General features: G+C 45.9%; 1 protein-coding gene across 3 annotated transcripts in view; it reads left to right on the forward strand.

Moving 5' to 3' along the window:
- LOC137375477 (phospholipase D1-like) overlaps window positions 1-12475 on the forward strand; it is a 235373-nt gene that overhangs the window by 27119 nt on the left and 195779 nt on the right. The window contains exon 1 of one of the 3 annotated variants that reach the window (XM_068042780.1): window positions 2010-2350. The exons of the other annotated variants lie outside the window; for them this stretch is intronic. The gene's annotated coding sequence lies outside the window, so the exon portion shown is untranslated. Of the gene's footprint in view, window positions 1-2009; window positions 2351-12475 lie in introns of those variants that run through there. 3 annotated transcript variants of the gene reach the window in all.

Raw genomic sequence — 12475 nt, forward strand, 5'->3', positions numbered from 1 at the left:
AGTAGGGTGGGGGAGAAGCGAGGAGCGAGCGGTTGGAGAGCGGGGTGGGGTGGGGGAGAAGTGGGGAGCGAGCAGCCGGAGACTGGGGTAGGGTGGGGGGGAAGCGAGGATTGAGTGGCCAGAGAGCGGGGTGGGGTGGGGGAAGTGGGGAGCGAGCAGCAGGAGAGCAGGGTGGGGTGGGGGAAGTGGGGAGCGAGCAGCAGGAGAGCAGGGTGGGGTGGGGGAGAAGTGGGGAGCGAGCGGCCAGAGGCTGGAGTAAGGTGAGGGGGAAGCGAGGAATGAGCGGTTGGAGAGCGGGGTGGGGGGGAAGCGGGGAGCGAGCGGCCAGAGAGTGGGGTGGGGTGGGGGAAGTGGGGAGCGAGTGGCAGGAGAGCAGGGTGGTGAGGAGGAAGCGGGGAGAGAGCAGCAGGAGAGCGAGGTGGGGGGCGGGAGGCGGGGAGGAGGAAGTGAGGAACAGTATCAAACCAGAGTTCTGTCTTTCTCAATAAAAATCAAATCAGTTGAGCAGGAGACATCCACGAAATGATACAAATGAAGCAATGGCAGGAGGGAGCAAGGGGACTGTTGGGGCTTGGATGGAGGTGGCGATGGCAACCTTTGAGGGGATTTTTGGGTTGAGTTTGTTTTTTGTGATAAATTGAACAGCGCCATCTTTAATGCTGGCAGCTGCCTGAACGTCGCAAAAAGTGACGTTTCAGTGGAAGAGGCTGCATTTGCACATGTGCTAGTGCTGCGCCACCTAGTGGTTGCATTGTCACCAAACAAAGCCTTTAATTACATGCTGGTGGAGGGCATTAATTGGATTTTCACTTAGGCACGTATAAAGAGTCATAGAGTTATACAGCACAGAAACAGGCTCTTCAGCCCATGGTGTCTGTGCTGGCCATCAAGCACCTATCTTTTCCAATCCCATTTTCCAGCACTTGGCCCCTAGCCTTGCATGCAATGGCATTTCAAGTGCTCATCTAAATACTTCTTAAATGTTGTGAGGGTTCCTGTCTCTACCACCCCTTCAGGCAGTGTGTTCCAGATTCCAACCACCTTCTGGGTGAAAACATTTTTCCTCAAATCCCCTCTAACCTTCCTGCCCCTTACCTTAAATCTATGCCCCCTGGTTATTGACACCTGCGCTAAGCAAAAATTCCTTCCTATCTACCCTATCTATGTCCCTCATAATTTTGTATACCTCAATCAGGTCCCCCCCTCAGCCTTCTCTGGTCTAAGGAAAACAAACCGAGCCTATCCAGTCTCTCTTCATAGCTGAAATTCTCCAGCCCAGGCAACATCCTGGTGAATCTCCTCTGCACCCTCTCCAGTGCAATCACATCCTTCCTATAGTGTGGTGACCAGAACTGTACACAGTACTCCAGCTGTGGCCTAACTAGCGTTTTATACAGCTCCATCATAACCTCCCTGCTCTTATATTCTATGCCTTAAGAGACACTTAAAGAAACTGTGGTGTAGTTGAGTTAGGAGATGTATGCTTGTAAATAAATGTAAGACTGAGTAAAGACTAGCTCCAGTATCATCCTTCACTGAAGCTGGAAGCTTCAAAAATGTTTTCAGAAAGAAGACTGCAATGCTAGGAGCCACTATGAGAAATGGCAGAAAGCAAGTGTAAATTGTTGGGGGATGATTACCCTCTGATGATTAGTGGAGGAATAAAGTCGATATGTGTGCACGGGTTACATCCCAGCCAAAGATGAAACAGGGTACGGCCTTGGTGTTGTCACTTCCTACAGGAAGTAAAATCAGAAATAAAGTATTTTGGGAGCCGGATGCCTGTCAGTTGGATACTGATGAAGGTTTGGATCGTCTATTAAGAGTTCTTGGATGAAATTGGCAAGAAAGATGATCTATTAAATGCCTATGAGACATGGTCAGACACTGACAGATTTCAGAAAACAGATGGTTATTCAATGGAGGAACATATCATGGAGTTTAACAGACTCTATAAAAATTGAGGGAATTCAGTGTAGCGGTCCCTGGTTCAGTGCTGGCATTTAAATCGCTGAACTGTACTAAGGTGTCTCATAAGGATAAGCTCATGGTTCCAACTGGTGTTCAGTTCTTGGAGAGAAGGACTCCCTGTTGGATCAGATATCTGTTGACCTGAAAAAATTCCTGGGGAAACAATCATTTCCTGCAGCCTTGGTGGAACAAGTGGGACTTTTGCAGTGACACAAAGAAAAGAGGAATCAACGATTGCTGGATTTCGAAATGGCCCAGATACTGGACACAGACATCAGTACAATGGAAGAGTTACAGACAGGTGGAATGAGGATGGTAGCATCTTTAACAGACCTGGTGAATGAATCCCAGGAATGCCCAATGCTAGTTGGTGCTTCAGGTATGACTCAAAGTATCATTATGTGATGAACTGCCTAAAGCAGAGAGCAGGGTCCTCAAAATGACACATGACATCGAGAATTCTGAGGCAAAAAAATGAAGATAATGATGAATCTGAACAAATTTTACTAGTCACAAGGCGTCTTAGCCCTGTGAGGATTGTGTTAGTTGCAGACTGGTTCAACTGTGCTATTCTAGATAGTGCTTATACTTCAACAGTACGTGGAACAGATTGGTTAAAATGTTATCTACATTCACTAAATAGTGAGGATTGATGCAACGTTAAGGAGTAGAAAGGTACTACCTGCTTTAGGTTTGGTGATGACAACACTTTGAGGTCACTAAAGAAAGTTGCAATTCTACGTAAAATTTCTGGAGTAAGCCACTTTATGAGTACTGTTGAGTAAACCTTCTATGAAAAAGGCACTAATGAAACTTCACATGGAGCATGATAAGACAATTAATTTTGGAAAGTCAGTGGTTCTGCAGTTTACCCAATCGGGACATTATTGCATCCCCTTAACAAAACTTGATGTTTCTAGTCAGAGAGCTAGAGAAGTATTATGGCATCAGGTATTATGAAACAGAGAGAAAAACAGCAAATTGTCTTAAAGTTACACAATTTGCTCACCCTTCTTGTCAAAGATTAAAAACTCTGCTAAAGGATGCAGGTGTGGTTGATGATGAGTATACGAGGCTATTGGCATTTATTGCTAAAGGAATAGCATATAAAAGTAGGGAAGTGTTGCTGCAACTGTACAAGGCATTAGTGAGACCGCACCTGGAGTATTGTGTACAGTTTTGGTCCCCTTACTTGAGGAGGGATGTAGTTGCATTGGAGGCAGTTCAGAGGAGGTTCGCTAGATTGATTCCAGAGATGAGGGGTTTGTCTTATGAAGAGAGATTGAGCAGCTTAGGCCTTTATTCTCTAAAGTTTAGAAGAATGAGAGGAAATCTAATTGTGGTATATAAGATGATTAAGCGGATTGACAAAGTAGACGTAGAGAGGATGTTTCCTCTTGTGGGGCAATCTAGAATGAGAGGTCATAGTTTTAGGATAAGCGGTAGCAGATTTAAAACAGAGATGATGAGAAATTACTTCTCTCAAAGGGTCGTGAGTCTGTGGAATTCACTACCCCAGAGTGCGGTGGATGCCGGGACATTGAGTAAATTTAAGGAGGAGATAGACAGATTTTTAATTAGTCATGGGTTGACGGGTTATGGAGAATGGGCAGGAAAGTGGAGTTGAGGCCGAGATGAGATCAGCCATGATCGTATTGAATGGCGGAGTAGGCTTGAGGGGCTGAATTGCCTACTCCTGCTCCTAGTTCTTATGTTCTAATGGAAGAGATTAGTGAAAAGTGTGAAATCTGTAAAAAGTATCAGAGTACGTTGCCTCATCCTAATGTAAGCCTTCCATTGGCATGTGACTTTAACGAGGTAGTTGTCATGGATCTAAAGATATGGGACAAAGACAGAAATATTTTCATTCTGCTTTTCATAGACCTGACAACCAGATTTAATCTTTCTACAATCATACATGACAAGGGCGAAAGGGGTAATATTGACAAAGTCATGAAAAAAATGGATAAGGACCACTCCTGTGGCACCAGCTTCTGACTGATAATGGAGGGGAATTTGCCAATGATGAGTTCAGAGGCATGTGTGAAAATATGAACATTATGGTCATGAATACCACAACTGGAAGTCCTTTCAGCAATGGACTCTGTGAAAGCAATCATGTGGTGATCGATGAAATGCTGCATAACATTTTAGCCGACCAACCAAACTGCAAGTTGACAACTGCCCTTGCAAGGGCGGTTCATGCAAAGAATTCACTTCAGATGGTTGAGGGAAATAGTCCCTATCAATTGGTCTATGGGTGAAATCCCAAATTGCCTTCTGTGCTGTGTGATAATCCTCATACTCTCGAAAGTACTACAGTTAATTCATTTTTTTCCTGCACATTTGAATATTTTACCCGAAGGGAGTTGGGCTTTCATCAAGGCTGAGGTCACGGAGAAAATTCAGAGAGATCTGAGGCATCGTATAAGGCCATCTGAGGCAGAATTTCATTCAGGAGATTTGGTGTATTATAAAAGAGAGGGGCATAGGGAATAGAGTAGCCCTGGTAAGGTAATAGGTCATGATGGTTAGACAGTACATGTCAATCAAACTGTTACGGTTCAATCCTCATGATTAATCATGATTAATTACAAAACCGCGGACTCTGAACAGCTATTAGAAGGAAACGAGGCACCTTATAACTCAAATGCTCATGTATTTTGTGATGAAGGTCCTGAGGATCAAGGGTTGGATATTTTTAATGTAAGTGGTCATGATGCACAGGACAGAGATATCACATCCACAGGCCAATTGCACAGAGTGGGTACTCAGGCGACATATATTCCAGAGGGGTCTAGTGGGTGGAGGGATGCGACAATTGTGGGACATGCAGGAAAATCTGATGGCAAGTTGAAATTGTTTGAATGTTCAGGATGATAGCCAAGAAGCAAGGTCCATGGACTGGCAGAATAGGGTGAAAGAGTAGAGGGTAAGAAAGCGCAGTGCAAGTTCTGATAGTGGGTTAGAAAAGATGACATACTGGAGTAAGAGCGTCCAATAGTGCAAGAGGGAGATTTTACAGTAATAGTCCCGAAAGACATCAAAGTGCAAGTAGAGGCTGTAGTTTGCACAGATTACATAATGAAATGAAGGCTGAAGAACAGTCTCAGAACAGAACTAGACAAAGAAGCCCTCATGACCTTGAAGCTTCAGTGGCTTCCAGAGGATAAGCTAATAAGAGGGGCAAAACAAAAGGAGTTAGATAGTTGGAGAGAGTTGGGAGTTTATTCTGAGGTACCAGATAGGGGATAGCCAGCTTTTTCATGTAGATTGATTTGTACTGAATAAGTCCCTCAGATGGGACTTAAGACTAAAGTGAGGCTAGTTGTGAGGGGTTTTGAAGAGCGACTGGGTGTACAGGTGTTACAGTGGACTCTCCTACAGCTGGAAAAGTAATCTTGAAAATCTTTTTAGTTCTTTTGGCCACCTATTCATGGGAGCGTAGATCAATCGTTGAATCACAGAAAGTTTACGGCACAGAAAGAGGCCACTTGTCCCATTCTGTCTGCGCCACCCAGTCTCATCCCACCTTTCAGCATTTGGTCCGTAGCCCGGCACATTACAGCACTCGAGGTGCGTATAAAAGCTGCAATTCTACAGAGCGGCACTTTTCAGAGAAGTGTTAATGAAATGGCCCAAAGAGGCAGCAGTTCCAGAAGTGAAACTATGGAAGCTAAACAAATGCATCTATGGACTGAATGATGCTTCCAGGGTGTGGTATTTCTTAGTGAGATCTGTTTTGCTAAAAATAGGTTGTGTTCAACTAAAAGCAGATCCGGCGATGTTTTATTGGTATCATAAAGAAAACTTTCAGGTATTTTCATGATGTACATAGATGATTTCTTATGGGGTGGTACTGCGAACTTTGAAAAATGTGTTACTAAGATTACAGTAAAATTTAAGATTGGAAGTCAGGCTTGTGAGGTATTTAAATATATTGGTTTAGATATTAAGCAGAGTAGGTCTGGAACAATTTTAAATTAGCAATCCTAATTAGAGAGTGTTACTCCCATCCCAGCTAATCATACTAGGTCACCACAGAAAGATGATGTTATATCTAAAAAAGAGACAGAGCAATTACAAAGCTAGATTGGTCAATTGAACTGGTTGTGCACTCAGACTAGACCAGATGCTAGTTTTGATGTGTAAGTACAAAAGTCACGAATGTTTTAAGGGCAAATAAAACGTTTAAAAAATTAAATCTAGAGAAATGCGTACTTAAGTTCCCAAAGAAAGCGAAACTCGTCATTTTTAGTGATGAATATTCTAGCGCAGCTGGTTTCATAATATTTCTAATGGGTGAAAATGGGAAATGTCCTGTAGTTTGGGAAGCTAAGAAAATAAAAAGGGTTGTTAAAAGTCCGTTAGCTGCTGAAGTGTTGCCTCTTGTGGAGGCAGTAGATATGGGAATCTATTTGTCAAATATTTTAAGTGAGATTCTACACAAGGGGTGTACGGAAGATAGTATACCCATTCAATGTAGATAATCATTCATTGGGGATAATATACACTCGACAAAAATTGTGAATGAGGAAAGGTTACGGATTGACCTTGCTGGCTTGAAATAAATGCTGGAGACAAAGGAAATCTCTAAAATTAAATGAGTGATGCATGTCATCAACTGTTTGACTGTTTTACAAAAAGAAATGCTTGTACGAAGAAATTGTTAGGGGTCCTAGAATAGGGGCATCTCACAATGAAATGTTTTGTACAGAATATCGAAGATTTTTGTTTTGTTTTGAAATTTTGTGTGTGCATGTTAACTCTTGAAGTATTCTTTAAAGAAAATGAAGGGAATCTGTTAACTGTATATCAAACGTGTTTATTATATGCAGGTGGAGGGCATTAATTAAGGTTTCACATGAGCACATGTAAAGAGACACTTACTGAAACTTTAGTGTGGTTGAGTTAGGTGGTATATGCATGTCATGCTTCACTCTGTAAATAAATGTAAGACTGAGTAAAGATTGGCTCCAGTATCATCCTTCACCAACTGGCTTTCTGGATTGGAACAATAATGACCTGATAATCTGTTTTATTGATGTTGTTTGAGTGATAAATATTGGCCAGGAACTGGGTGGAGCTCCACTGACTGCAATGGGAGTGTCAGCCTAGATTTTTTGAATTCTTTCCTGAGATGGGGGTGTCACTGGTAAGGCCAGCATTTGTTGTCCCTCCCTAATTGCCCTTGAGAAGGTGGTGGTGAGCTGCTTTCTTGAACCGCTGCAGTCCATGTGGTGTAGGTGCTCCCACAGTGCTGTTAGAGAGGGAGTTCCAATATTTTGATCCAGCGACAATGAGGGAACGACGATATATTTCCATGTCAGGATGGTGTGTGGCTTGGAGGGGAACTTGAAGGTGGTGGTGTTCCCATGCATCTGCTGTACTTGTGCTTCTAGGTGGAAGAGGTCACGGGTTTGGAGGTGCTGTCAAAGGAGGTGTGGTGAGTTGCTGCAGTGCATCTCGTAGATGGTACACACTGCTGCCATTGTGCATGGTCGTGGAGGGAATAAATATTGAATATAGTGGATGATGTGCCAATTAAGTGGGCTGCTTTGCCCTGGATGTCAAGCTTCCTGAGTGTTCCCGTTGACGTCAGTTTGGCTAAGGCCCCTTGATGTCACACTTGGTCAAATGGCGCCTTGATATCCAGGGCAATCACTCTCACCTCACCTCTTGAGTTCAGCTCTTTTGTCCATGTTTGGACCATGGCTGTAATGAGGTCAGGAGCCGAGTCGCCCTGACAGATCCCAATCTGAGCATCAGTGAGCAGGTTATTACGGTTTAAATGGTTCTTGAAAGCACTTTCAATGATCCCTTCCATCACTTTGCAGATGATCGAGAGTAGACTGATAGTGCCGTTTCTTGATATCACATGGAGTGAATCGGATTGACTGAAGACTGGCATCTGTGATGCTGGGAACCTCAGGAGGAAGCTGAGATGGATTATCCACTTTGCGCTTCTGGCTGAAGATGGATGCAAATGCTTCTGCCTTGTCTTTTGCACTGATGTGCTGGGCTCCCCCATTATTGAAGATGGAGATATCTGTGGAGCCACCTCCTCCCGTTAGTTGTTTAATTGCCCATCACCATTCACGACTGGATGTGGCGGGACTTCAGAGCTTATATCTGATCCGTTGGTTGTGGGATTGCTTAGCTCTGTCTATCGCAAGCTGCTTCCGCTGTTTGGCATGCAAGTAGACCTGTCTTGTAGCTTCACCAGGTTGACACCTCATTTTTCGGTATGCCTGCTGCTGCTCCTGGCAACCCTTCCTGCTGTCTTCATTGAACCAGGGTTGGTCCCCCGGCTTGATGGTAATGGTAGAGTGGGGGATATGCCGGGCCATGAGGTTACAGATTGCGGGCGAATACAATTGTACTGTTGCTGATGGCCCACAGTGCCTCATGGATGCCCAGTTTTGAGTTGCTAGATCTGTTCAATATCTATCCCATTTAGCATGGTGGTAGTGCCACACAATACAATGATAGGTATCCTCAATGCGAAGACGGAACTTCACTTTCACAACGACTGTGCGGTGGTCACCGCTATCAATACTGTCATGGACAGATGCACCTGCGACAGGTAGATTGGTGAGGATGAGGTCAAGTAGGTTTTTCCCTCTTGTTGGTTCCCTCACCGCCTGCTGCAGACCCAGTCTAACAGCTATGTCCTTTAGGAGTTGGCGAGCTCGGTCAGTAGTGGTGCTACCAAATCACTCTTGCTGATGGACATGGAAGTCCCCCACCCAGAGTACATTCTGTGCCCTTGCCTTCCTCAGTGCTTCTTCAAAGTGATGTTCAACAAGGAGAAGCACTGATTCATCGAGGGTGGGGGGGGGGGGGCGGCGGTGGTTGGGGGTGTTTGGTGGTAATCAGCTGGAGGTTTCTTGCCCATGTTTGGTCTGATACCATGAGACGTCATGGGGTCCGGAGTCAATCTTGAGGACTCACAGGGCATGTCCATCCCGACTGTATACCACTGTGCTACCACTTCCAGTGGGTCTGTCCTGCCGGTGGGACCGGGCATATCCAGAGATAGTGATGGCGATGTCTGGGACTTTGTCTGTAAAGTATGATTCCATGAGTATGACTGAACTCTCCCAGTTTTGACACAAGCCCTCAGATGTTAGTAAGAAGGACTTTGCAGTGTTGACTATCGGTTGTCTTTTCCAGTCCCTAGGTCAATGCAGGATGGCCCATCCCATTTCATTCCTTTTCAACTTTTGTTCAACTGAATGGCTTCAGAGGGCAGTTAAGAGTCAACCACTTTGCATGTAGGCCAGACGGGGTAAGGACAGCAGAAGGGCACTGTTCAAATGATGGTAATTTAATGGTTAGCATTGCTGATTAGCTTTCAATTCCAGATTTTCATTAATTGATTGGATTTATCTTCCACCAGCTGCCATGGTGGGATTTGAACCCATGTCCCCAGTGTATTAGCCTGGGTCTCTGAATTAGCAGTCCAGTGGCGTTACCACAATGCCACCGTCTCCCCAGTGTTTATTGCTCTGGAGTGTGACTTTAACCCCTGACCTTCTGATTCAGAAAGAGGAGTGCTAGCCACTGAATCAAGAATGATACCGAAAAGTGAAAGTGAAAGACCACTTTATTCTTTAATGCACTTTATTTCAAACGAAGTTTCAACAATTTATTCCAGTTAATCTGGTTTAACTCTTCTCTTATGCCTCTGTCTAAAATGATGTCCCTGGTGTCATTGAAAGGCATCATTAATTGCTAAATCAAGGAGCCAGTATAGACTTAGCTATGGGTGTGTGAGACTGTGAGTTTCTATCCCACCAGAACTTAGTTTAAAATCAAAAGATGGGTATCAGTAAAGTGACCATGAAACCGTCGGATTGTCGCAAAAACCCATTTGGTTCACTAATGTCCTTTCGGGAAGGAAACCTGCTGTCCTTACCTGGACTGGGCCTATATGTGACTCCAGTCCCACACCAGTGTGTTTTTGCTTAACTGCCCTCTGAAGTGGCCGAGTAAGCCTCTCAGTTGTACCAAACCACTAGTGATTCAAGAAGGAAGTTGACCACCACCTTCTCAAAGGCAGCTCGGGATGGGCATAAATGCTGACATTGCCAGTGACGCCCACATCCTGAATGAAAGAAAAATTAAAGTAACATGGGTCAAAAGACTTCCTCCTTCAGGTTCTATCTTGTGTTGGCTACCAATTTGAGGTGCCTTGATTTCCATTTTCTGTGCACTGTCGAGGTCACTCACCATGGACTAGAAATTTACTGGGATACCGCCACCTTGAGTGGTGATCCACTGACCTACCTCCACTTTCCAGGGCATGCCTGCACTGCTCTCTGTTTCCTGCATGGCCGGCACAACCTTGCTGCATTCAAATGGTGCACACAGGTGCATCCCCTGCATGCGCTGGGAAGACCTTGAACAGACAGTATCCTGACGTCAGGCATCCCAACCAGCTGATGCAACGCCAGGATCCTAAATTCAGTCAACGAATGTGTAGGCAGCCTCTTCATTGTTCACTCTGCAAACAACAAGCGTGAGGCTGCAAGATGGGCCCTGCATTAGCACTGTTTAAAGGGACAGGGCTCAGGAGGTGCAGGTGTCCTTGACCATCACCCCCCACCCCACCCCACCCCTGGCCCCCCAGGTCTGCTCTCCTCCCTCTATTGTGTCCTGTAAGAGAGAGGGTAGAATGTCACTGTTTGAGTGATGTGCCTGCTGCAGCTGAATAGGTAGAGGTATGTGGAGGCAGGGAGAGGTGGGTGTGAGGCTGGTGGCATTGGTAGATGTGTGAGGTGGAGTATCTGGATGTTAGGTGTGAGTCCTGAGTGCCAGGGAGTGGTGCAGAGTGAGTGATGATGGGGTGTTGTGCACTGAGCAGTGTGAGAGGCTGGTGTTGGGGTGAGTAGCAGATATCATGTGACGATGCATTCACTGACCGTGACCACTCATGTGAGGTCATTCGACCTTGTGGCACTGCTGCCAGGTCCTCCAGGAAGGACTCAGGGAGTTGACCTCCCTGGCTGCCTGATCCCACTCCCTTCTGAGGGTGGTGCTTGAGGGTCTTCTGGCTGCCCCCCACCCCAGAACCATGGCATATTTCTCCTGCCTGCCTCCACCAATAATGCTTCCAGTGCTGCATCCATCACCCTAGATCCTACCCTCTGCCCTGCTGTTCACTTTGCAATAATTTTCATTGCAGCAATATTGTTGACAACAGCTTCCCTTTAAGGTACAGCCTGCCTTGAAGAAGTGAAGGCTGGCTCTACCATGTGGTCTGCAAACAGCGTTGCCAGGGCCCCCTGCTGGAGTAGACAACAGTGGATGAGCCGCTTGCGCCAGTGCTACACTCATTCTGATGGGGTGGGCACATGAGCTCATGAATTGTAACCAAAACAACAATTCTATCCAATTTCTAGCAGTTAGATTCTACAGTACAGAAACAGGCCATTTGGCCCAACTGGTCTGTACCACTGTTTATGCTGCACATGAGCCTCCTCTTGCCCCTCAAAGAAATACTCCATCCATCAATATCGGTGACCACGCTCTGGAAGTGGTTCAAGAGCTCACCTGCCAAGGCTCAACTATCACCAGTAACCTGTCTCTCGATGCAGAAATCAACAAGCGCATGGGAAAGGCTTCCACTGCTATGTCCAGACTGGCCAAGAGAGTGTGGGAAAATGGCGCACTGACACGGAACTCAAAAGTCCGAGTGTTTCTAGCCTGTGTCCTCAGTACCTTGCTCTATGGCAGCGAGGTCTGGACAACGTATGTCAGCCAAGAGCGACGTCTCAATTCATTCCATCTTTGCTGCCTCCGGAGATTCCTTGGCATCAGGTGGCAGGACCGTATCTCCAACACAGAAGTCCTCGAGGTGGCCAACATCCCCAGCATATACACCCTACTGAGCCAGCGGCGCTTGAGATGGCTTGGCCATGTGATCCGCATGGAAGATGGCAGGATCCCCAAGGACACATTGTACAGCGAGCTCATCACCGGTATCAGATCCACCGGCCGTCCATGTCTCTGCTTTAAAGACGTCTGCAAACGCGACATGAAACCCTGTGACATTGATCACAAGTCGTGGGAGTCAGTTACCAGCGATCGCCAGAGCTGGTGGACAGCCATAAAGACGGGGCTAAAGTGTGGCGAGTCGAAGAGACTTAGCAGTTGGCAGGAAAAAAGACAGAAGCGCAAGGGGAGAGCCAACTGTGTAACAGCCCCGACAACCAATTGTATCTGCAGCGCCTGTGGAAGAGCCTGTCACTCTAGAATTGGCCTTTATAGCCACTCCAGGCGCTGCTTCACAAACCACTGACCACCTCCAGGCGCTTACCCCTTGTGTCTCGAGACAAAAGCAGAACTTTCTGTGAGAACCCCATTTCAAGGCTTGGTGTGCTCGTAGCTGCAAATTTTAACACATTTTCTTAAACAAAAAGAATATGGGCCTCCATGTTTGCTGGGGGTAATTTTACTGTAACCTCATCCTGCACAAAACTGAAGGGGTTGGGCTTGA

Source organism: Heterodontus francisci, chromosome 11 (genome assembly GCF_036365525.1).
Source record: "Heterodontus francisci isolate sHetFra1 chromosome 11, sHetFra1.hap1, whole genome shotgun sequence".
In the NCBI taxonomy this organism is placed as follows: Eukaryota; Metazoa; Chordata; class Chondrichthyes; order Heterodontiformes; family Heterodontidae; genus Heterodontus; species Heterodontus francisci.